General features: G+C 43.2%; 1 protein-coding gene across 4 annotated transcripts in view; it reads left to right on the top strand.

Annotated features, from left to right (window-relative positions):
- STARD13 (StAR related lipid transfer domain containing 13) overlaps positions 1-26,963 on the top strand; it is a 326,580-nt gene that overhangs the window by 17,770 nt on the left and 281,847 nt on the right. Inside the window, exons 2-3 of one of the 4 annotated variants that reach the window (XM_019286339.3) lie at positions 19,459-19,513; positions 20,731-20,842. The gene's annotated coding sequence lies outside the window, so the exon portion shown is untranslated. Of the gene's footprint in view, positions 1-18,683; positions 18,845-19,401; positions 19,514-20,730; positions 20,843-26,963 lie in introns of those variants that run through there. The other 3 variants (XM_019286338.3, XM_010400319.4, XM_010400320.4) reach the window with 3 other exon arrangements.

Genomic DNA, 26,963 nt, shown 5'->3' with positions numbered 1-26,963 from the left:
TGTCCACAGCAGAGATCCCAAGGCACCCTCAGTGCCTGGCAGAGTCATGAAAGGGGCAGCGTAGCCCACGGGCCACCCACAAGCTGCCACTGCTCTCCTCTGCCGCTATGGCAGCCAGGGCTGGCCTTACGGACCCACAACCCTACTTTTGCAGGGCAATCCAAGAAACCCGCCTTATGGGATGGGAGCTGCTCATATCATCTCAGCTGGGCTGAATTTACCCAAAGGTTTCAGGACTTGTTTTCCAGGAGCTTGACATATAGCTCCTGTTGGATGTGGGGGCCAAGTTAAAGCTTCTCATACTCTGGACTGGTATCTCAGCCAACTGAGTGTGGCAAGAGGGAAGGAGAAGGTAGTCTTCCTCTCCTGATGACATGATTTCACAAGGAAACATTACTGAGAGCCCCAAGTAGCAGATCTCCAAGAGGACATCCAGCTCACTGGATCAGAGATGTATCCTGACACCCGTGCTCATGTTTCCATGTCTGTTTGGATGTGTCATACAAAATCAACCAAGTACCACAAGAAAGACAAAAGCAGTTCCCCTGTAAGGATAACCGAGAGGCTTGTAGTTAAGTTAGGCTACCAACAAATTTAAAACTTTGATATAATTCTCTTGGAAAGCTTATTTATTCAAGTGAGTTTCTGCTGGGATTTCCCAACAGAATTTTCTCCAATCTGGAGTACATCATGGCTTCTATTGGTATGCACCAATCCTTCCTGTTGGAGATGCTCCACTTCTGCATTAAGTGTCTATATAGTCAAATTTAATGGAAATCAAGAGTCACAATGCCTTTTCACCAAATATATGGCTTCCCACCCAAATAAAAACATGTTTCTGCAGCAGTGACCTCCTGAGGCATTTGGCTGAATATTCTTCATTTATGCAGCTGCATCCTTCCCCAAACACCTTAATCATGCAAAAAAATTCAGTGTCTGCTTTACATTAAAAAATGCATCCATAGCAGGTCTTAAACTGCTGTACATTCACTGCATTGTTCTTCTCTAATGCAGTGATTGCAGCACTTTTTCCAGTTTTGCTCGTGAAATCAGGAGGTCAAAATTTGTATCAGTATTGATTGGGACTTGTTTTTATCCAACTGTATGCTTTTCAATATGCGTGTTTCTCATATATAAAGACACGTGCTTTTCCAGCACCACATGTTAGAATCTAACATGGATTGCAACACAATTTGCAACATGATCTCCATTTATTGCTTTTTGTTGTTGCTACAGACCATCTTAAATTATTGTGAGATTATTCAGAATGTTGCAGCTTTACAAAGTTGATTTTCTCTTAAAACACTGCAGCAGTTTTGTTCCACACTTCTTGTTTTCCATTTGATAATTCAAGGACTTGGACTGAATAAATTAAATATGAGTCATGTACATTATGAACTATTCCATGTATTAGGAACACAGATGTTTACTGCCATTAATTATTGAGATCATTTTGGAATGAACTTTGTTATAACCTCAGAACAAGCAAGCTGATGGAAAATATGAACCAATGTAAAGCTTTTCCATAACTCTGGAATATTTTTCTCTAGGAAAAGCTGCAGAAGTACTTTTCTTCCTTAAAACAACTTTAGGCTCAAAATTATCTGAAGAATAAACCAGAAAATGTTCTCCACCTATGATAAGAGCTAAATTGGGTTCATCTGTATTTCAAAAACCAGAATTCCAAATCACTTCTTGTCCTAGTGTGTTTATCAGAAAAGAGAGATGGTCTGAATAGCCTATTGTTAGTTACAAGCTTTGCTTCCTCAAGTCAATAAATGGTTGAGTTGTTATATCATGTAGTTTCAGTTCATGAATTGTGCATCTGTTCAAGCCTCAACAGACTGAGAGTGCTTGTTTACAGGCTGCAAACTTTTCCTAGTTCACACTCTCACTTTTTGAAAAAGAAATTAAATGTAGCATCAGTCACTAAAGAAGATAAATCAATGTGAGAGTTAGGCTAATTAGGGATATTTAGCAGTTGAGTTTGTCTCAAACCTGTGAATGGCAACAAACCCTGCAAGCAAAACTTCCCAAACTCACTGTTTCCTTTAACATAATAACTACTGAAGCAAACTCTCACCAGTGTATTAATTTGAATGGCACAACCAAGCAGATTTTGGGAGATTATCAGCACCTTTGATCTCTTGGTCCACATTTGCAAACCTCTTTGATGTCGGGTGGAAACCCATCATGAATAAAAGACAGCCTATTTTCTGAGCAACAGAGACTGATCTGGAAAAGGTCAGGCACAGAAAGTGGATACATACATAAGCCAGAATCATACCAAAAAAAAAAATCCCATCTTTCTCTAACTGGCTAAATGAACTTTTCTGAGGCTATTTGCTTTGCTTTGTTATGCTTTAGTGAAAGTGAAATACAATGCATAGAGAATTGTGGGTGTAGCATTTCACTTCCTGGCTTTGACATTTCTGGTGGGTTATTGCTGCTAAATATCTGTGAGTGTTCATGACCTTCAGAGCTCAAAGAGCTGCCACCAGGAGGTGGATACACACAGAGCCGCAATTAGAGCAGCATGTCAGGTACCCATGGAAGCTGTGCTAGCTCTAACTTTAATTTCAACCCTGGTCCCTGGGCCTGTGACTGTCCCTTCTCAGGAGGATGGGGTGGTGCATGATTGTCCTGGGCAGCAGTGGTCAGGACTGTGGGCTTTGTGAGAAGGAGGAAGAGGCTGCTGCTGGACATCTGCCACTGGGGTGGTTTTGAGTTTCTGTATGCAGGCCCATATTAGGGAAATACCCCAAAACAAACAGTGGAAAAAATGTGAAGAGGGAACAGCACCATTATAGCAGATACCTAAAAAAATAATGACCTTCATTTTACTGTGTCTCTCTTCTTGCCCTAAACAAAGGAACACTTTCCATAGCTTATGATTTGGGGCACAATAATTTCCAAGTGTTTTCATGTAAAGAATAAATTTCGCCAACTGATGTGAACACATTTATTCACAATGTTAAGAGCTGTTTGTTAAGGATATTCTATTTTTAATCACATTTCTGGATATGTCTGTTATGGATGTGCTATTTTTAATCATATTTCTGGTCACGTTCTTCTGGAAGCCAGTACCTTAATTCTGAAAGGGAAAAAAACGTCTGTCCTAAGGTCAGATGACAGATGCAAACGGGACATTCTTTCCCTCCTTCAGCTGCTTATAACACTCACTGTGGGTCTGCAGAGTGACGAGTCCCCTTGGTCCTTTCCAGCCACAGTGCCAAGATACTGTCATACAAGGTGTGGATCTCACTGTAGCCCCAGTTCCTGTATTGCTGGTTGCAATGCTGATCCATGATTAGAACCTTTCTCATTTACAGAGAGTACTGCTGTGCTGTCTAGTGTCTAAAAACATCCTGGTAATGATTTCAGACTGGTGAGGGCATTTTCAGTATAGCAGAAGGAATACTTGGTAAGATTGCTGTGATGTAGGGTGCTTCATTTAGGGTCTCTTAATCTTAAAAGGGGTGTCCTTCAAAAGCAGTTCCTTGTTTTTTAAATAGTAATAACTCAAAGTTTCAGATTATTCCTTTGATCACAAAATTTCATGCATATTGATGCTCTATAAGACCTCCAGAACTATCTCAGGGAATGAAAGGACAGTCTTGTCTTTATTCATTTCCGGAAAAGTGGACGCCAGGATCTGGATTTGTACTCACATATGTTAGGATGAAAAACCACAAAGCCCAGATACACAGGGACCCCAGCATGATGACATCCAACCTGACTGTCCAGTGCTACCTCAAAGGCAGAAATTTGCAGTTCTGAGTTATTCACCTTAGTTGTCTTATACAGCTGAGGAAAAGAGTTAGGCACCAGGCTATGGAATGTACAACAGCCAGTGTGCCAAGCAAAGGGATGCAGAGAAAATGCTGAAACAAGAGATGAGTCTGAAGTTCCTTCTCCCTGTCCCAGGGACTCTGACAGTTGCGTGAGGTGGTTTATAGCTCTGAAAACCTGCAGCCACTTCAGTTGCTGATTGTGTATGAATGACTCTGTTAAAAGAAGATGCCTAGCAGTAATGGCAGTGTTCCTCACCTTACACTTAGTGCAGGTGTTGGACACCATTCCTTAGGGGTGTTCATTCGGGTGACTTTGGAATAGCAGCAAGTGCATGAACTCCTGCTTTGTGCTGATCTCAGTGGTGTTGGCACGGGCTGGGTGTTGTGTAACCATGCCTGACAAACAAAGGATTCTAGGCAGCCCACCAACTAGTTAGAGAATGCCTAAACACACCGTGAAACAAAATATCTGCTGAGACACTCATCTCATCCAAGATAAGAAGGCCTCTGGGAATGCACATTAGAAGTACTTTAGGTGCCTAAATAACTTTACTGATGACAGTTTAGGTGCCTTTCAGGTATGCTTGCCACAGGCAGAATTGTTGTGACTCACTCCCTTGAATGCAGGCATCTAAATTCTGCTTGAGCTATGCCATAGGCACCTAAAGGCTTTTGGAATCTTTTCCCAACTATCCGAATTTATAAAAATATCTTGTTTCAATAACGTGGCAAGGATTCAAATGGTTTTTCATTTTACTATGTAAATGAGTAGGAGGTGATGTTTTAGATTTTCTAGATTCCTTCATTTTCTTAACATAATTACCAGAATAGAGCTTAAATTAATCGAGAAATTCCAAAGTACTTTTCATTGATTTGACCACAGCTATATGTAAAAAGAAAAAAAAAAAAATCTGAGCAGTATTTCAGGACTTCTTAAGTTGCTTTGCCAGCTTTTCTTTTGAAAACATGATTCTGAGACCAGATTTTTGTTGTCCCAGAATATTGTTTCAGATAACATCTAGGCATTGTTTTGCATTTTATATATGACCTTTACACCTTATTTGCCAGACAAGCCCCCTCAGCTTGTACAAACTTTTTTTAAAATTCCATACAGCAATGGGAATTTAGCTATAACATGAAAGGCATCTCTGAGTGAATGTGCTGATTTATAAAAGTTGGAAAATAGTTTTCTTTTTTGTCTGAAGTGGAGTCTTTTCATTAAGAGCTGGAACTGTAACTTGGGGCTGGCTATTTTAATGGTCCTACTGAAGACAGAGCAAAAGACAAAGGCTGATCAGCTATGCAGAGCAAGTCTGTGCTGTCCAACCAGTGTTAGCACTACAAAACCCAGAAAAATAAATCTGTTGCCACAGCCTAAGATTTTGCCTGGTTTACAGCAGTCCAACTCAATAAATCCTACATCCTGTTGTGCTGTATGGGCACTAGGTTGGTGGCTGTAGCTGCAGCCAGGTGATTTATTACTACTACTGACACATCCTTTTGGATGGATGTATAACATTACTTGCACTGGAAGTTGTTCTTCTTCCAGACATGCACACCAGGAAACGTTAGCAGTACTACATCTTCCCCCAGATCAAGCATTAGTGGTAAGTTGTTCCACATTTGTCTCTGTGGTCTTCCACATTGCTAAGGCAGTAAGCAGTGAAGAGGGAGCGCATCCAGATTTGCATGGTGATGGCTGTCCCAGGGACAGAGGGCTCCTGGGGATGGCAGGAGCCCACTGCTGCCATCCTCCTTCTCCAGCTGGCATGCTGGCATCCAGGTATCACAAGGTGGTGCTCTTGTACTTGGCGCAAATTATTATTATCAAGTGGCCAACACTTGAGGTGTCCGAGGCTCTCTCTCAACCTTCTCCTACATAGGACAAGCTAAGCTAAGCAGCAGTGTTGGTGGCTGCGTGCCTGCTATCCCAGAAGAGATTCCTGGTGAGAACAGCATCTTCAACGATGTGCTTCCGTGTGTAAGAAAAGCTTAAATGCTGCACGCTCACAGGATCGGAATGCATTGCGATACCATGAGATCTCTTCTTGGTGCCTCATCAAAAGACATTCTCTTGAGCAGATGTCATAAAATCTGGGCTTAATGCTTCCTTCATGTTTGTAACTCTCCAGTGGGAAGAGAAGTAGACCCAGAAGACCTTTACTATGGACTAAGGATCTAGCTATCTCTTGCCATCATCTTTCAAAGCTGAGCTCATCACTCCTCGCCTAAATGAAATACTTCAGCCTTGTCACATACTGGTGTGGTACATCCCGTTTAAAACATAGTGTTCATCTTTTTTACCCAAGCTGGAGTCTGTATTTTACTTCCTGCATTTCTCACTTATCCATTGTCTTTTCTTGAAGGGCTTTTTGGCTGTAAGGATGACACATTAAAGAATTTGTGATATTTTAAAGGTCCTTTGCTACTGTATATCTAATACCAGGACTCTAGAAACCATACAAAGGTAATATCTCAGAGAGCAGAAGGATTGTACGTGGACAGTGGCTCTGGGACTGTGTTTAAAGATGATGAAACATCTTTTTCTACAATTCTAGCAGACAGGTCTTATTATAAAAAGTCTGCAGGAGGCTGTTGCAGGAGACTGGAGGATGCAGCAATCTTGTAGTTAACAAGAGCAATTGGATTACAGAGTAGGCTGCGGTGATTGCTGCTCATTGTGTACCTGAGTGAGAACTGAACGTCTCTCACTCCTCGTTTCTCTGAGCTCCCTCTCTTTGTACATCCTTCTTATGACAAGTAATAGGCTGTGTCTGACAGGTGTTATTTTGTTCAAGAGATAACACATTGCTGAGAGCTCTAAACTGTACTGTAATAAGGCCACTGGTCTACAGTTTTAAGCTACATACTGGAATACAGAAACCCCGTGCTTGTTACTTCTGGTTTTCTGTTGCAGTGGGGATACTGCAACACGCATATACCAAACCAGGCGTCCCGTGGAAAGGAAATATATGTGGACAGGCAGATTCTTGCTAGATGTTTCAGAGATGTTTATTTCTCCAGCCACATGGCCGGAGCTCTGCTGAGGAACTGTTCCAGTCACGGGACCAAGGGTCCTTCTGCCCGCGCAGGGAACACAAACCAACCCATGGGAACGAGGCTGAGCAGGGGCAGGGAAACCCCGTGTCTGTGCCCTCAGGGCCCCTCTCCCAGGGCTACACGGCAGGGGAGGGACCCCAACACCTCACCCGTTTTATTTTAATAAAAGGAGAATGAAACAACTGGATAAACATAACAAGAACCGTTTCAAAACAAAACAAGCCACCCTCCTGAGTCTTTAAATGTCCAAACAGATTCTGTGGAACATCTTAGGGCTGACAGAAGGGAGACAGAACTCTGAGCATGCTTTGTGGGGAAACTGAGGCAGGAGAGGGTTTAACTTCTTCCCTCCCCCTTTTCATCCCCCACTCGGCATTGGAAAGGGATTTTTGGGGAAACAATTGGCAAAAGCATGGTTTTGTGAGGAAAACCATGGATGAAAAAACGGATTGGGAATACACTGGGGGTAATAGGACATAGGGTAAAAGGGAAAGGTGGGATTAGGAAAGGGAGACTGTAGGGGGGACTTACAATGGAGATATTGTCTAACATGACTACGATTTTTTGCATATATACTGCCTTTTACAGGAACACCATCAGGCCCAGTGACCTGCAATGCTTGTAACCCTTTTCTACCTTGTATAATTTTGAATTGCACCACCTCTCCATCTCCCAAGCTTGGGATGCATTTTTCAGGGTTATTCTTTTTAATAGCAGTTCTATGCACGAATATGTCTTGCTGGTTGTCACACCTTGTTATAAAACCATAATTTTGCTTAACATTATACCATTTTACTATCCCTAAGGTCTTAGTTACTATGATCTTTTCCTTTTTCCGAGTGGCTGCTGTTTTCTGTCTTGCTGCGTCTTTGCTCTCTCCTTCGGTCGCTCCCGTGTTGGAATTGTCGGGGCTGCTGGTGCCTGCGCGCTCTTCCCGGGGTCGCGTTCGGGGCCGCGCGGGCTGGGCCGGGCCGCGCCGCTCAGTTCTCCGTGCGTCGCCTCCTCTGGTCGCAGCTTCGCTGCCGCTGCCGGGTGCTGCACCCACGTCTCGGCCGGGCCCCCGAGCAACGACCCCCCCGCGCCCTGCTCCAGCGCACGTCTCGGCTGGGTGCGGCTCCGTTCCACCGCCATCGCCGCCCGCCGCCGCCCGCGCGCCGCCCCTCTCGGCCGGGCGTTCACGGGGCTCGCTCCACCACGCGCTGTGCTGTGCCGTGCGGGCACCGCCGGGTCCCGCCGCTCCCGCCGCTCCTCGCTCCGCCACCAACACTGCGGCTCACGTGGCTCCGCCCGCGCGCGGGAACTGCCTCGCTGCTGCTCGGAGAGCGCTCGGTGCACGTGGCCTGGGCCGCACGGTCCCTGCGCCAGGCTTCCCTTCGCCAGGACACAGCTGACATTGCTCAACACTCTCGATAACTAAATAATATTCACGAAAATATTCTTCCATCGGCATATATTTTGACTCCAGTATTAATTGTGTCCAAACGGTTTTCCAAAAGCCCTTCGTAAGAATTAAATCCCAAGAAACATAGAAAAAGTTCTTAAACAACCATGCCAGGAAGTGTTTCAGTTCTTTTTGAGCTTGAATCAAGCTAAAATTTACAAATCGTTGTTCAAGAATCATTTTAAGATAAATGTCCATATGCGGCTCTGAGAGCCAAGAGTCTTCCCACGGTTCCTCCATAGTTTAGATATGGAATAGCAAAGCAAAACCAAGAAGAGGAATCCAAAGTTTCCAGGGTTTACTCACACAAATCAGTCGCTTAGGGATCGGGGATCGTTCTGCTCTCAATTCTCCACCATTATGTTGCAGTGGGGATCCTGCAACACGCATATACCAAACCAGGCGTCCCGCGGAAAGGAAATATATATGGACAGGCAGATTCTTGATAGCTGTTTCAGAGATGTTTATTTCTCCAGCCGCATGGCCGGGGCTCTGCCGAGGAACTGTTCCAGTCACGGGACCAAGGGTCCTTCTGCCCGCGCAGGGAACACAAACCAACCAATGGGAACGAGGCTGAGCAGGGGCAGGGAAACCCCATGTCTGTGCCCTCAGGGCCCCTCTCCCAGGGCTCCATGGCAGGGGAGGGACCCCAACAGTTTTCTTTGAAATTTTTTTCTCCTTTTAGTGTTTAGTGATCCTCTTAGGGCTCTGTATTTTATAACAAATTCTGTGTGCCCAAATTTTAGCTATTTCTTGACTATTTCAGTATTTGCTGAAGTGAGGCACGTGGTGAAATGCTGTTGTCATCACTGCATGCACCAGTAATTCATGGGCATGCAAATAAAAATAGTACTAACTTGTACAAGTTTTGTACAAAATCTTCTACAGTTAAAATTTGCTGCAGAAACCATTGCTGACAACTTTGCTGCAAAGAAATACAGAGACTTTGAGCTTGCTGCAGCATTCTGGAAAATAGAATGGGATATGTTGAGAACAAAGCAGCTTTTCTCTCAAGCCATAGAATTTCTTATTCTTATGACCACCACAGTCTGATTTTAACACCAATGTGACAGCATTATCCATCTTCTCTTGAAATGTTTTCTCTAGCTAAAGGAAAAAATTGCTTGTATTTTCTGTGATCTTATTCTGTGAGGACTCTGGAAAGAGCTGTGAACAATTTGTTCCCTACTTGCTAGGATAGACAATGTTAATGACAAGGCCAATTCTATTTTACAATCTATTGGATTCCATAAATGTGACTATATTGACTAAAGCAGCCTGCAGTAATAATATTGAAAATGGAGTTGAAACAAAATTTGAGTGTATATTGGCAATGAAGTTGTTCAATGTGATTGTAAAGTTCAAGTAATGTATCAGGAGTTTTAATGCATCCTGTCACCCTTCAGGATAGGGTTATAATTAATAAAAAAAGTCTACAGCATTCAAGCATATAAACATGCACATGAACACTCAAATGACCTGAGTGTACCTTCAGCAGATTTGCAGATGGTACCAAGCTGAGTGATGGGATGCCATCCAGAGGAACCTGGATAAGTTGGAGAAATGGGCTCATGGGAACCTCTTGAGGCTCAAGAAGACCAAATGCTGGTGCTGCACCTGGGTTGGGGCAACCTCCCGTATCAATACATGCTGGGGGATGAACAGATCCAGAGCAGCCCTGCCAAGAAGGGCTTGGGGGTGCTGAGGGATGAGGGGCCAGATGTGAGCCAGCAAAGTGTGAGATTTCAGCCCAGAATACCAATCATGTCCTGGGCTGCACCAAAAGAAATGTGGCCAGCAGGGTGGGGGAGGGGATTCTGCCCCTCTACTCCACTTTGGAGTGCTGCATCCAGCTCTGGGGTCCCCTGCACAGGAAGGACTGACCAGCTGGAGCAAGTCCAGAGGAGGCCACCAAGATAATTAGAGAAGTGGAGCACCTCTCCTATGAGGAAAGGCTGAGAGAATTGGGATTGTTCAGCCTGGAAAAGAGAGGGCTTTGGAGTGACCTAATTGTGACCTTCTAGCATCTGAAGGGAGCTTACCAGAGAGCTTACATCTTACAGGATGAGGCAGAAAGGCTTCAAACTGAAAGAGAGTAGGTTTAGATTAAATGTTAGGGAAGAAATTCTTCACTGTGAGGGTGGTGAGGCACTGGAACAGGTTGCCCAGAGAAATTGTGGATGCAGTGTTCAAGGCCAGGATGGATGGGGCTTTGAGCAACCTGGTCTAGTGACTCTGCCCATGGCAGGGAGGGTGGAGCTAGATGATCTTTAAGGCCCCTTCCAACCCAAGCCATTCAATGGTTCTATGATGCCATGATTCCATGATTCTGTGATTCTGTGATTCTATGACTTTGATTGTCCCTAAATGTTTAATATCAATGAGATCTACCTCAGGATCCCTCATTTGCTTCCCTATGTACTTACTTCTGTTTCTCTTCTTGAATGCAAATCCTTCAAATTCCTGGAAACATTCAAGGCCAGGCTGGATCAATCTCTGAGTGACCTGATCTAGTTGAAGATGTCCCTGCTCATTGTAGGGTGGTTGGACTAGATGACCTTTAAAGGTCACTTCCAACTATCCTATATTTCTAAGATAAAATAGCTCACTTTTGTCAGTGTTACAGAGGCACGAAGCCTCCATAATTCTAGTTGAAGTTTGTGGTTAGCATTAGAGGTTCAATACTGAAAATTGTCTCTGAAATGACTAACAGAAAACTTCACAATCAGCTAGTTGGAGGTGAAATAAAAAAGCCGGTACTCAACTCCTGTGTTTCAGTTCAACATGATCTTGAGAACCTTGAGAGCCTTGAGAGTCCATTCCACTTTCCCTTTAGCAAGGAAAAGGGCAAAGCCCTGTGTGTGTGGCAGAATAACCCCTGCACCAGAATGGGGTGGAAACAGCTGGCTGAGTCACAGGCTGGCCCCAGTGAAAGGAACCTAAGGACCCAGGTGTCGGGTTGAATATGAACCAACCTGAGTTTCTATTACAGAAGAAGGCTACTTCCTCAGCTCCACTGCAAGGACCAAAGCCAGCATAGCAAGGAGTGTTACTATCCCTTCTGCTTGGCACTGGCCCATCTAGAAAAATGTCCAGTTTTGGGCCTAAAGCCCATTACCTGAAGGAGATGCTGAGGTGTCTAGGATGAAAAGAACACCAGGAGGTGATGAAATAGCAGCTCAAAACTATGCCAATGGGTATTACAAAGACTACAGAATCAGGAATTTCTTGGAAGTGGGAGATGCCCAGATGCAGAAGAGACAATGGCCAGAGATTGTTTTCTGAGAGGTTCAGGACAGAGTTTGGGAAACAGTTTGAGAGCCCTGTGAGAGTGGTGGTAGAATCTACATCCTTGGAATGGGTTCTGAAAACTCAATTAGAAAATGCGTGGCTGACCTGACCAAGTGCTGGCAATAGAGCTGCAGGGTGAACCCCAGAGGTCCTTCCCAACAAACGTTTCTGTGAGCTTATGATATGTTTCTGAGAATGCTCCTCTGGCAAAAAAAAATTATTATTCCTGCAGGAGTCACGTGGGGTGTTGGGACAGTACATTTTCCATGCATAATGCAAGCACACACAAGCCTGAAATGTGCCATTGCCAAGATGTGTCCACTTGCCAAAAAGAGAAGAGCATGCCACGATTTTGTGCCAAAAGCAGAAAGCCATACAATCTTGGCAAGCATAGTGCATGAACCTATGGCTGGCATGCTCCTAAAGCATCCGCTTTCCCTCCTTTTGTTTGGATCAAAGGCAGAATTAGTTCAGCTCTGCCCAGAGCATGGCGAGGACACGTGTTTGTCACAATATGTGCGCTGGTGGTGAGACTGTGCCTGATCTGGCACATTCAGTGTTTCTAATATACTTGTAGAGCAAGATCTTAATGTTACAGACAGATTCAAGAATTCCGAAATCTGTTTGATTCTGACAGGATTAAAAGTCCAGCTCTAAGAACAAAGATATGTGGCTGGGGGCTTTGCTTTTCAGAGAGCACACAGGCTGCAACCCAGGACTCAGTGATGAAACTCCAGACCACAGCTCTGCTCTTGCTCTGAGTTCAAGAAACCTGAGCACCAAGCCAAAAGTCTGTCCCTGGGAAGGTCTGGTTGGGAGATTGAAGGGCTGGAGCTGTTCTGTTGTGCTGGAACTGGTGTGTGGGGACATGACAGGGAACTGTCTCACTTGCTGTGACACATTTGCTTTAGGGCAGAGTTGATCAGGGAGGAGATGAATGGAAACACAACTTCGTAAACCAAATTGGTTGAAGTGATTTTTTAAAATCCAGTTAATTTCCAGAATGTTTGTGCTCGATAAAGAAGCTGGTGCTCTAAGAAGCAGGAACACTACACTGAATGGGATAATGAATAATAGTATATCCTAGCATATAAAGAATGATGGTGTGAGCCCTCCAGAGGTGCTGAAGGACTGCTGCAGTATGTACCCCACACAGGTTGGGGCCCTGTTTTGGTAGATCCCATGCAGTCATTTTATCTCGCCTCCGCTTTAAGTGCAACAATTGTGATTAGACTAGGAAGAAACAGGGTATCTTTCTCTTCCATATCCTCTCCCACTTCCATTTCTGAGAGCTGTACCCGGTGCAAAAATTGTCTGAGAACAAAAGGGCTGTCCTTCTTGCGCATAGTTGCACATGATGATCTCTCTAACATTATATGAATTCTTATTGCTATAGCCACCAGTCTCAAATAACCCAGACTCTATATAGCTGCTTTTGTGAATCAGAAAAGCACAACCATCAAAAACAGTGCAGAAAATAAACACACAAGTGTTGCTGCTGGCAGTTTTATAATTAAAGAAAGATCTTATCACCAGCAATGGAACGTCTGTCACGATGGAGGGAAGTTGTTTCAATTTTGTATTTCTTTGCAGGGTTCATTGAGAGTTTTCAATACTTCAGTATTCCTCTTTAAAACTTTTGCCAGTGCCTTGCAAAATTGGTCAAAGCTGATGATGTCAACATCTGTAGGCCAATATTTCTGTATGGGGAATGTGGAAGGCTTTTTGATATAAATCTGTGAAGTACTTTGTGAAGCTGGTGTTCAGAAACAGGGTAGTCCTCTAGCCAGCTAACAGGGTGGGGGTGGAGAAACAGGGACCTTTAGAAGGTAGAGTTTTCTGCTTGCATTTAGAAGGCAACTCTTGCTCTTTGAGAGGCACAGTTACCTCAGAGCGGGACAGATGTAAGTTGCACATAGTTTCCCTCCCCCCGGAGTGTGTAGCCCTTGTTCTGAAACTGAGCACAGGGAAACCTCTGAATAGCTTTTTCTAACATTCACTTGAGAAAAGGAGATATGCATCATTTGGCAGGATTTTATTTTTATACTCTAAATATTGATTTGTTCCTGCTTACTTCTTGCATATCTTTTCCTTTGGGCCCACACACTATAATGCATCTTCACCTCCAGCTTCCATGGGATATTCCAGTCACGTTCAGTCCCTCCATCACCTCCACTGTTCCTTCCTTCCCACTATAACCTCTGGAGTGCAGCCAGTTTAAGTTCACACTCTATAATTGACTGGAGACAGTGTCAGTGAAAGGGGTTAGAAAATAATTGGTTTATTTCTGAGAAATGGAAACTGAAAAATGTATGGGTAGCAGGGGAGAAGTGTGTTCTGACAAGTACATTTCATTAGACTAATTAATACATCTTATAAGCATTCAAACCCTTTCCCACTAAAATGCCCTTAACTTCTATATCAGGACAATAAACCTCAGCTGTCTGAGTTGTCTAAGTTTTATAGAAATTGAATTCCAACTGTGCAGTGTTTGCCAATGCAGTGATAATGTCCAAAGCTTCCTCTTGTTAAGTCTCCCATGCTTTGTCATTGAATGAGCTGCATCAGGGGACTTCCAGGCCTTCTTGTGTGACCTAATCAGTGTCCAGCCTGAGTGATGGGATGATGGCAGGAGCCAGCATTCCTGCAAGATGAGGTGATGTTGTCACCAAGTGGAATCTCAAACTGAATTGCTGTGAAGCAAAGTACTTCATGTCACTCCAGCAAATTCAGAAGAAAAGTTTTTTTGTATTTTGACCATGTCAGAACACTTCATTTCAATATAATTTAGTAAGAAACCTAGTGTAGACATCTTCCCTGAGAATATTAAAAAAAAAAAGATCGGTGTCTTTTGACACAAATAGTGAAAATTTCAAGTCCTGCAATTCTGACTAGCAATGACAACAAACAGAATAATGTCAAATTATCCCACTGGATAAAATTTTTTTCATTCTCAGCTGTGCTTTTGGGGAATTGGGTGGGATGACATGTTTCTATACTAACTTTTTGTAGTATCTGTGCACCCTGAGACTATTGGTGTAAATTTAAAACAGACCTTTCTATCCCAAAGTAAAATTGGCATGTAGCCTTTTGATTCAGTTAACAGATGGTGTATGGTATTTATGAGAACAGTTGTTAAATGCTTTGTAGTGTGACTCACCACACTGATAGTTGCATATTACCAAAAAGTGGACGGTGCTATCGCAGTTACAAGTGCTCTATTGTTGAGGGGAGCTGGTTGAGCTGATTCATATAAACAGTTTTCCTCAGAAGTTCAGTCTAGAATATTTGGATTCATCCTCAAAATTCTGGTTTTATGCAGCTGAAATCTGCTAACTTTACAGGAAAAAAAACCCCACTTTTAAACCAAAACTTTGACCTTAGTTTCTGGGAGGTAAATGAAGTCCAGCAGTTAATTATATTTAATTTTTTTAATTAATTTCTGACCTGGGTGATACTTCTGGCTACTAACTGAAACTATCTAGGGAAAACTGAAACATATTTGTGATGCTGATATCACTATATGACATATTAGCTGTTAAACAGACCAGCTGGAAGGCATTCTTGCCTTTTCTTGGTATAAGTTATGAAGAATTTTAGATAGGAATTTGTTTTTCCCCATTTTCACACTCTTAAGAAATAGTTCTAGAGCAACATGATAGGATTGAATTCAATTCAAGTATTGTTTAAAAATCCTTGCTATGAGATTTTCTGTTAAAGCACTCTGCCTATCAATTTTTTCAAGAGCTGGAGAAAACACTGACAGCATGCCACACATTTCACAAAATTAAAAGGACCATAAAACAGGCCTAAACCACAAGACCATTAAAACTATTGCAAAGACAAGCAGATATCGTTGTTAAACTCTTATTTTGCTGCCTTTATCTTGTTGGTTTTTAGGTTGGTTTTGTTTGCTTTTGAGTGGTAAATCAGCCTTAATGGAAACACTGCAGCTGAAGTGATATCTGTAGCCCTGCTACAGCTTGCTGTAGCTCATGTGAATAAAAATAGGCCCAAATATACCTAAACTAAAATAACAGACCTTGTTCTCTCTGCCTGCTGCATTGCAGACAGAGTCCACAGGGAATAGCCCCTGGTGGAGAGAGTTATACCAAAGGTGCATGATTTAACTTTTTTTCCAGAATCTGTAAGGAGTCAAACTCCTTAAAGTACCCAAACTACACCAGATGGAGGGCGGCTCTGAAGTGTCCTCTGGTTCTTCATCATCTATGAAGAATTTTGCTTGTCTAAAACAGTCTGGATTTAGGGGCATCCAAGAAAGGAGAGTGGTTGGAAAACAGCAGTCTGGTGCAATGCCAGAGGCTCATGACAGATCCAGGAGAATTTTACCATTCCCCTGCTGCTCCCATGAATAATCAAACCGTATTTAAACTCTCTGGGAATTATTTTTTGATTCTTCAGCTCCCACTAAGTCTTAGTAAGCATAGTGAGATTCCAGGGGGATCCTTAGCAGAGTAAAGTACAATTTTTGCCGTAGGCAACCACGCAGCGTCTGGTGGCAAAGGTTGGAGAGACACCTCGTATTCACAGGATATTGCAACACATTTCTCTTTATTCAGATGCCTGTTTGCACTTTGGCCTTGGGGTAAATGCAGGGGAGATATAGAGACAGAGACAGGTACTGGCCTTCCCAGGTGACCACTGACCCAGCAGCCACCTGTGACTGGTATTTCAGGCACAGCTGAAGCTCCTCCTGGGCTCTGCATTTTGGCTGCAGAAGACTCCACTTCTCTGGCTGTGGTGCAATTTGGATTTCCAGGTACTGCTGAAGGTCTCCTCTTGAGACTGCAATCACACAACTGTTTGCACACAAACGTACCTGCATGTCCAGAGCACTTCATGCAGGTCAATGAATTTACCCAGGACAGTGAATTATGTATTAGTCTGCTTGACAAAAGAGGATGCAAAGGTTTGCAGCATAAAACTCTAGTGATGCAAACAAATGTGACAAATAAGAGGGAACAAGTATGAAGTTTAGAGTTGGCCATCTCAAATGCAAGTTTGCCTGAAACTCTCCTTAATAGGCATTTAATTTCATCCAGCTACTGCTCTTCTTAAAAGAAAAGAGAATTAAACTTCCCTGTGCTGTCTTTTAAAAGCAAACAAAGTTTGCAAACTCTACAAAGGAAAGAGCAGCAAAAAATAGGGAGTCTGAAGGAGCTGATTAATGAGGGAAAATATACATAGACCTTGGTGAAGTGGTCGCTCACAGGCAATGTGATAAACCTACAAATATTTGCAGTCTGTAAATACTGAGTGTAGAAATTTAGTAGGACACAGGCATAACGAGGACTAAAAGGAGAGGGGAAAAAATACATGCTGGGAGTCAAAGAAAAAGACTGGTCACTGAGATGCAATAAAGCTGGGGATTAATAGATGGCATGCCTATCTTGCAGGGAAGAAAGCGTTGGTAAGTAAATAGGCTGAGAGAGATGTCAGGACTGTCCATCTCGCACTGCTGTGGTAAGGTGACTTGTTAAATCCCAGCCATTTGTGTGTGTACGTGCTTAGCTTTCAAAACCTGGCTCGGCTGCATGTTAAACACCACCTATCAGGCTGAGTTTCCCAGGCCCAATGAAAATTTGGGCCACCTGTGCCACCCCTCTGCAGCCACAGCAGGTACCCACAGGCAGAGGGCTCAGGCAACTCTCCCATTGGCCAGTGCAGATTCACAGTCCCACTTGTCACTGCCATGTGGGCATGGGTCTGGACAAGGCAAAACTGTCTCTTTGGGAGCTTTGACCTTGTGTAAGATCAAAAAATGAAAATTGAAGCCAGACCCTTTGAAAGCTTTTGGGAAACCAGTGAGGATATTGGGGTAACAGAGCCAGCAACCTCTGACCAGGTCTCTGCCCTGGCTGTACAGGATGATTTCTGTTCAGGCTCCCCTGCATCACCCCAGCAAGGTCTCAGACACAGTGGAAATACCCGTTTTACAAGGCTTAACATTTTTTCCTCCTCCTCTCCCTCCGAAGTGCTGCCAGACGGCACATCTTCTTCAGCAGCGAAAGAGGGGGAAGGTTTGTTCCAGCCCCAAGTAGAGCCAGGCAGGCTGACCCAGCTCCACCCCTCTGCCCAGCCCTGGGTGCGGAACCAGGATCCGGCAAAACCGCCGGCCAGCCTTGCCCCAGCTGCTCCCAGCTCGGAAACCTCTGAACAAAATGTTCCCGGCTGGGAACTGGAAACAAGCTTGCTCCTTGTTGCAGATTTGCAAAAGACCTTAGGCACGCCAAAGTCGGTCCCTCTCGCTCCTCCCCGCCCCACCGGCGGCCGATGAAAGAAAGCACTTCCACTAAGGTTCTTGGCTCTTGCTAACGGAGAGTTATTTCCTGCTTGGGGTGTGCTGGCCTTAGCCTCTGGAAATGGGAAATTCCACCCTGAATCCGGCAGGAACTTATTTCACTGACCGAAGTCCGTCCTGTCTCAGTGACATTCTGTGGGAATTTTTCCTCGGAGAAATCAGTGGCTTCTGAGGGTGGAAAATGGAGCTTTGTCTACGTTTTTAATCAGCCTGGTTAATCCACCACTGGAAAACATTGTAAAATGACCCTTTAGTGAATTACTAATCTGCTAAGGTAGAATTTAGAAGCAAAATTAATTTAATTAAACCAGCAAGTTATTCACAGGCTAGAGACAGCAGTTTTTATTACAGTCAGTCCACTCTAAGCTGCACTCTGAATGCAAAAGTCAGGCTATCTGATAAAGTAAAGCTGCTACTCTGAGTTAATAAAGCCAGCACTGAGGTTATGAGAGGTGCGAGGGGGGAAGGCCCTTCGGTCTCTCCCTTCAGCTGGAAAAGACACGGCTTTTGCACTGTGTGTTTACTGGTTTCCCTTCCCAGCATGTTGTGACTTGCCCTTCCAGCAGTGAAAACAGATCTACAGATGTTGGTTCATCAGGCTTACCTATGTATGGCCTGCGTTTTGGCTTTGAGCACTGCGTTCCTGCTGCGCTCCCAGCCCGCATTGGCAGACACGCGCTCCTCTCACCCCGGCTCTGTGCGAGGGCGGAGCACGCAGGGAGCAGGGAAGCTGCGGGTCTGTGTCCCTAAATACGATTTCTAAGCGGTTCGCGTTTAAGTGTCACCAAGTTAAGCAGATGCAAGAAGAAAATGACCTCTCAGACTGACAGACACAGAGCAAGGCTGCGTGTGGGGAGCTTGCACAGCACAGCCGGGCGGCTGTGGCAGAGGCAGGAGGAGTAGGGAGCCTGTGAGCAGACAGCCCTAGAGCATCAGGTAAGGGAGAAAATCCCAGGTGAGGCTGACCCAAAGAGTTAGGAGCACTGCCAGCCCCTCCCCGATATGAGGGGCTTTTAATGCCCAGGACTTTTCCACAGGCATGGTTTTCCAGGGACGAGGTTTGGAATATAAAGCCATAAATGGGGTTAGAATAGCAACTAAGAGAAAAAGTGAAGAAGCATTTACTATAATGGCAAATGAGATTATTTTTATTAAAACATTAAAGAATAACGCCAGAAGGAGCAAGGCACAACGCCTGGCCTCAGGCTCTGGTGTGCCTATGGCTGGTGGAGCAGCAGCAGCGGCACTGAGGTGCTCTGTGAAAGCCTCCCGCGGCTGGGCTGGGCACCCCGGGGGCCGTGGCACCTCCGGCCCCGTGTTTCACTGACACCCGAGCTCATCCGGCAGCCGTGTCCCACAGAGCAGATGCTGCCCGTGGCCGTGACCGGCGTGCAGGCAAGCAGCATTCCACATGTGCTCCCGGGTCTCCCGATTGGTGTGCTCCGCCGAAGGGGCTGGTCCTTGAAGTCAGCTCCTGTGCCTGTGACAGATGATATTTTTATGCAAGAAAACAAAACCAGGATATCTGATGGACTGTGTTATCTTTACAGACAGCTTGGAGCTACAGATGCAAAGCAAGAAGTTTTATGCTTGAACTTCAAAACTGTGAGTGGAATTTAAAAGCAGTTTTAAATGCCTACTTTTTTTTTAATTTTGTTTGTGTGTGTGTGTGCACCTCTGCATGAAGTATATATATCGGCATAACTTCATTATCGAGCAAGCTGTTGTGAATTCTCCTAAGATGAAATAATTATTGCTTTGGAAAACTTCATAAAGTGTTAGCTTCATTTACAGCTGGACTAATACACGTGTGTACACTGAGGAGAGAAGGATATTTTTTTCAAGTGAGTGCAATTAGTCTAGTTGGAAATTATTTCAAATCATCTTTTCCACTGGAAAATCTGTTTGAGCAGGACTAGTTGTACTGAGGGAGAATCTCCTGGGAGTTATCAGCAAATGTCAGGCTGGTCTGTGTGTCTTTGTTACAGGCACATTTGATGTTTGTTTGTGTGTGGAGAGGGATTAGGTTCAAACCTGCTGTTACCATTGTGTGGCACTGCACTTGCTGGATGAAAAATCTGTTGGTACCAGGTGTTAGAAAGCTGGCCAATTAATGATGATTGCAGGAAATTAGTTTAAGAGAATATTGTCCTTTATGATGCAGATTTACAGAACTAATTCTAACAGATACATTGCACTAGCACAGAAGGATCATTTCTGTAGCTGAAACATTAATAACCTGCTCTTTCTTGCATAGGAATAATGAAGTGGATTTCTGTGGGAGAGGTCTAGGGGTTGATACCCGGACCAGGAATCCAAACCTGAACAGGCAGTTTGCACCTCCAGGCTTGTGATATTTTCACTTCCTTATGGGAACTGTCCCTGATGGTCTAAAATGACCCCTGTCATCCTAGGGTGTTATTTTGTATATAATCTTGTGCGACAAGAGCTATATGCTACAACTTTTCTTGGCTCACTTCAATGTTGAAGCTGAGATACATGTTCTAAAATAAATAAATAAAAAAAAAAGTTGCCTTAAGTCCTGTCTGGATTGTTCAACAGCTCTTTCTAGCTACCCAAAACCATCCAACACCCTTCTAAATTTAACATACATTGTCCTTAGTAAGCAGGAAACTTCATGCTTCTGTTTCTTGGCAAGTGTGTTGCATCAGTTTATAAATTTATATTCTGGTGGGTCCAGGTGAAATCCAAAGGTTAAGTGAAAACTGTGGGTAACTGGCATGTTACCGCTAACTAGGTATAGGAGAAACCCCATCCCTGGTGGATCTATCACCACTTATTCTCCGTCTGGGTGCTTCCAGATCATGCAGCAACACAAACAGCATCCAGATGAGGTGTGGGCATACAAGTGCATTTCTGCTGCATTAGTCAGAGCGCATAACGTGGGATGATACCAACTTCGTACAACCAGAGGTGAGGCAATTCAGTCCACTGCCTGCTAAAAATTAAATGTCAGTATTTCTTTAACAAATGAACTGCTGGAGTAAACCTGTAACTTTTTGCTGCTCTTATATCATTGGTTGCAGAGGTTTTGTTACCCCCCTGGCATCTCTAAAGTCAGTTATACTGTATCATCAAGCCATGCCGAGAATTAATCTGGACTTACTGGAAATAATACAGTGATGATAAATTTCCCTTACCTTAATTCCTTTTCTCTATCTTTTATTGGTCGCTACAGCGGGGACACCCTGGGTTTACCCAGCAGAGCAAAACACAGTGTTTTTCCCAAAACTGAATTTGGAGCCATCAGATGAGTGCTCCCGCAGAGAAAATCATGAAACTCAATATATTTTGGCCAAGGAGGCCTTCTTAATTGATGTGGAGGAAATCCTGAATGGAAGACCCCTGCTCATAGATGTATAATGAAATAGTGTTCTGTGTTGAACAAACAGCAGCATTTTTATTTCAATAATGTTAAAATCAATACATTTTCTTTTCACTTTCTAAAATAGCAAATGAGGCTTAAAAGAAAATCTGGGCACATATACAAATGCATTTCAGCCAACTGTCCTTTAAATGCTGATAAGGTCCTTAAACTAAAGGGCCTCTATAATCCTTATAATGTAAAACATTTCCTCTTCATGTCACGTAGTTTGGTTCTTCTTGTTCCCTTAATTTGGCAGTATTTTCTCTATTAGATATTGCTACCTAGATAGAATGGGCCAGACTCTCAGCTAGCAAGCATGAATAAAGAATAACTTCATTGAAGTCAATGACATGACCCTGGATTCATTCCAGTGTGACCAGAGTTGGAATGTGGTTAAATACATGCAGCTGCCATCCCTGCCAGGCTGAGCGAGGAGATAAACTAAGAGTTACTGCACTTGTGCATGTTGCTAGCAGAAGGATGGTCCTGCAAGCTCTCAGTTGTGCTTTCACCTCCAACTTCTTCCAAAGGCAAAGATTAAACAGAGCAAGCTCACTTGTATTCCACAAACTTTAGCTTTGTGTCTCCAATATATGCAAGGTTGAAGCTAAATCCAGCTATGCGCCTTCATACCTTGTCTAACCCTTTGACATCCATCTCAAGCAAGGAAATGTATGTGTCGCTATTTATTTTCTTTCCTCCTGCTCTGAAAGATTTTAGGTTTTCCTTGATAATTTTTATGTTTGTGTTCTGTAGTGGTGATGTCGTTTTAGGAAGCTTGGCTTCTTGCTGTGAAGGTGCTGCTCTGTGTGATACTCCTGGAAGCTGCTTCCCCATTTCTGGAGAAAGTTCTTGTTTCCGTCTCTGTTGAGTGATGATAACCTCACTGTTCCCATGGCCTCCTACCCAGCAAAATAACTCCCAGGTCTTTGTCGTGGAGAGACTAATGGGATTATTTTCTATTGTAGGTGGGGCTTCCTTGCGACCGTTTTGATTTCCCTGTTCTGCATGCTAGGACAGTCCAGCGCTGCTGCACTACAGAGAGGAAAGGTTTTGTGTGGCTATCTGCAGCCTCTGTCCTATCTCCTGAAATGCATCCCAAAGGCATTAGTTGGCCTTGTTTCAAATGGGAGAGCCAGCTGACTGATATTGCTGGTCAGAAATATCCAGTTTATCCCTCTCTTGCTGCAGCTAAAGAACTGAATTCTGTGACATTTTTACCAATAGCAATTCATCTCAGCTGGTTGGAAATGCCACAGTTACAGAAGGATCTGAAGGGGGATGACTCTGCATAGGCTCTGGGGTGAGGCTGGTTTCCTAGTTACTCAAAAGGGCAAACAAAAACATGGTATGTTCAGATTTTAAGGAGTTCATTACAAATGCTACCTGCTGTGAGGATGTGTGTGTCCAGGAACACACACATCTCTAAACACTCAGTATCACCAAGACATAAACACACCAGTGAAGCCAACAGGGCTGTTCTTCTTTGGTGTTTCCCAGGTTCCTAGAATGAAGTGCATTAATATCTACCACTGAATTGGGGATTAGGTGAAGCTAAGACTCAGCTGAACTGTAGCTAAAATAGTTTCTTTTGAAGTACTTTTTATCATTACATATCAGATATCTTTGTGCTATGTGGGCATGATCTCAACAACAGCACTCTATTAATCAAAAATAACTTACTGAATTCTGTCTGCATGGGCACAAGGTTTACCTTACCAAATACTCATGTATGCAGCCTAATTGCAAAACTTTTATTAAAAATTTTAAAAGTTTATCAAAACTTAAAAATTTTATAAAATCTTACCTTTTCTAAGCATTTAGTATTTTGTAGCATTCTGTTGCTGATAATAGGTATGCATCACAGGCTGTTATTTTGGAACAAGTAGTTCCACTAGAAAACTAGAAAAATGTGATATTTTTATTTTTAAAATGAATATTCTGTTTCCACATGTGCATTTGTGAGATGAGGATATTTGTTGTGCAGTTAGTCAACAGGGGTTATGAAAGTGATCAAGCAGGTGAAGAGAAGCTGAGCACATACAAAAGAGTCCACAAAGTCAAGGAGGTCTGTGGACCTAAAAGATAACACTTTGGTCGCAACACTACTGATATCTCTGTTTTTTCAGGACTGAGAAGTATCACACTGTACTCTCATAAAACCTTTGCAAAGCTGGGGCCTTTGAGTCACCTGAGGGAAGCTGTCCAGAAGCAGTGTGTGAAAGGAAGGGAGTTACAGGGCAGAGGAAAGCACTGTAAAAACAGACTGGTGCTAATACAACACAAATGCTCCTTGAAGCTGAAAATGAGAAAGCACAAAAGATGTCAAGGGGAAAGATGAGGGTATGAGTAAGAGTCATGTACCTCTGAAGTTTTTTGCCCTTTGTGCTCTGTGTCTCATGCCTTAGGGTAAATGAATAATACTATGTTTTGAAGACAAATTAAGTTACTTTAATTAATGCATAACACATTGTTTTGAAGAAAAATTAAATTACCTTAATTAAATTGCTGGTTGTGGGTTCTCAGAAAAAAAATCCAACTGTATCCATATGTCAAAGGTATGGGCATCATTTGGTATCACACATGTAAGAGGAATATGCAGGGCTGGAGGGAGGTGCACCACTGAACCCAGACCACAGGTTCTCTGGTTCTATCCAGAAAAATTAGAGGGATCCCAAACAGAGTTGATCCCAAAACCTTTACAGCCACAACTGGCTTTTTCAACATTTGAACCCCAGATGCTTTAGTGCCACTGCATTATGTCCTGAAATTACAGCAGTGTGAGTGGCATATCTAGACATCATAAAAAACCCTACCTTTTTCAACAGTTTTCATATCATATAGAAGCAGCAACTGATGCAGTTTCTGTCTGTCCCTTTATGAATAAAGGGCTAAGAGCTCTTTCCCTGGCATGCTATTGCAGTGACACAAATGGGTGAATTGAGTATATTTTAAACAGGGGGCATTTAAAGACTGGTTGTGAGAAAACAAGTGGGACTGACTCTAATATTTTGGAGTTTAGCCAAAGAAAAAAGAAAATAATTTTGGATATTGTCTGTTATTGTCTCAAGCTGAAACTTTAAAAATTCCAATCTGTATCTTTATACCCTGTTGTATATCTTTGCACTTTTATATCCTTACACTTGTGTTCATGTCTTCATACCTGTCCTTATTAATCTGCAGGATTTAGGCCCACCTAATTATAATTCTTGGAAACAAATGTGGATTTATCTGTTGTGCAAGGTAGGATTGTAGCCTTGATGTAAGCCAAGAAAATGTGCCTCAAAAGAAAATCCAGGCAACTGAAATGGAAAATAATTGAAGTCAACATAAACATTCATGATTTTTAAACACCTTCTAAAGTTTTTATGGGTGGCTGGAGCAGAGTCTAGTTTTGGGCTGAGCAGCGCTACAAATCCTCTAAACCTAATGGGAACAGAAATAACATGATTAAGGTGCCCTGAAACATTCTGTAAACTCTTCTGAGAACTCCCTCGTGTAATTTCTGCCTTTGAAATGTTCTGCGCCAAAGCACAGCAACAGCACCTGAAGGCAGCTCAGGCTGGGGAGGAAAGATAAGGATGCTCTGCCCTTTGCTGAATCAAGAGAGCAGTATCAGGAGGGAGGACTGTGACTGTATTTGTTGGAATTTGGTAGGGGTTAGGATTTAAAACATTGCAAAACTCCATGAGAGCTGTGATGCCAGTGTAGGATCGGGATATCAGTATCAGCATAGTCTGACATGCCTAAACACAAGGATCATTGTCGAGGATGCCTGTGCTGTTGCTATTTCATAATTTTAATTGCAATAATACCTAGAGGTGAAGCTGTGCCATGCCAGCTGCATGCAGTGCATGACAGCACACCTACACGGTGTGTCTGCACTCCACTTCTGCTCCACTTACAAAAAAATACCTGTGACCTAGAGTTTGAGGTGATTTAAGCAACCCTGCCTGGCTGCAGGGCAGAGGTAGGGTATAAAACCCCACCCACTCTTCATGCTAAATCTGAGGCCTGTCTTGAATGCCTCATTTTCCAAAGGCCTTTCCACTATTTTCATGGAGAGAAGATTCGCTGTCTCTGTTGGGTTCTACTTGCTCTCTCTGTGTGGGCATGAATCCCTGCAGGCTGGGGAGCGACAGTACCATGTCGTGCCAGGTCCACAGCCAGGGCCCTCACCCCCAAGAGCATCTCACAGGCTGCAGAAGGCACAGCTGCATCTCCTGCCCACAATACCCCTGATCTCAGTGAGAGGGATCCCAGGTGATGCTCCAGCACTCATTCATGGAATCATAGAATTAATGGAAAAGTTTGGAAAAGGTCTCTAAGGTCATTGAGTCCAGCCATTAACCCAGCAATATCAAACCCAGCACTAAACCATGTCCCTAAGTGCCTCACCTAAATGTGGAGACACATGAAGGAAAAAGAAGGGGGAACCTTCTTGGAGCAGTTTTTCAAGCGTGGTGGAAGAGCACTGTGTTGTCTCTCTGGCAACATTGCACACACTTACTCCATCACCCCTCCAAGGAATTCAGGCATTAAACTTCAACATCTTAAATTATGCTGCTAAGGTCAGGAGCTACGATGCCTCAGGTGGGTATCCAAGCCAGCCATGCTAAAGCTCACAGAGAATTTCCAAGCAAGTAAGTAAAAATAACATTTCTCCTCATGTTTTTGGCTCTTGCTATCTCCACTCCAACATGGATTAAGCAAACATACAGATAGCAGCAGCAGCAGATGCCAAAGAGAAGGATGTTTTATATAGATAATTGCATGCACAGCTCACTTGTACTCAGGGGCAGTGATTTCAGTGGCTGCTCAGTACTGAAACAGAGAGGAGCATTCCTCTTGCAGGTCCTCAGTACAGTTTTCTGCAGCACTGAGGTTGGCAGCTTGTCAGTGATAGATCTACTCTTCATTGCTGCTCTTCACTGCTGTATGAACACCTTGGGATGTATGCACTCTCCCTTTTTTACATTTTGAAGATGACTTCCATTTACCTTTTCCTCAAAACTTAAATTGCCAAATGCTTCTGAGAAACATCTTAATGGAACTGAGATGCTGCTCCATACCCTTTGCAAGTGTAAATTAACTAATCTTGCAGAAGTAATTGACAGAAAAGTAATTTCCCTTTGTCATGACAAAAAGTATTGCAGTATGAGAGTAATGACTACAATTTAAGCAGCTATGAATTGTGCATTAGAGAGCTCTAGAACTGAATATTCCTCACAATGAAATTTAAATTGCATTTCTTCTGCATCTAGCTGTTTATAAATAACACTGCAGTTACAGCCACAAAATTCATTTTGTCACCAATATCTTATTGCCACTGACAATAGAAATAAAAGATCTAGCTAGCTGATGGCCACTGCAATAAATGGAGGTTAGAATACCCTTTATTAGACTCAGATTTCACTAGAAATGGAAACAAAACCCTAGATACAAGCACAGCATGAAGTGAAATTGCCTTGAAAATTTAAGCAAATATTTAGCAGCTAGCATCTCTTTCCATAGCTGGTAATTAAAAAAAAAAAAAAAAAACATGTCTCCTTGAACTCTGTCATTTAAATTGGGATTTTGATACAAATTTCTGGCTTGGACCTAATTCTCAATTTGACTGGCAACCATATTTAGATGCAGAAGAATATGTAGTTTAATATGCATTGT

This window comes from Corvus cornix, chromosome 1, assembly GCF_000738735.6.
Source record: "Corvus cornix cornix isolate S_Up_H32 chromosome 1, ASM73873v5, whole genome shotgun sequence".
Taxonomy (NCBI): domain Eukaryota; kingdom Metazoa; phylum Chordata; class Aves; order Passeriformes; family Corvidae; genus Corvus; species Corvus cornix.
This window is presented reverse-complemented; position numbering and strand designations above follow the sequence as displayed.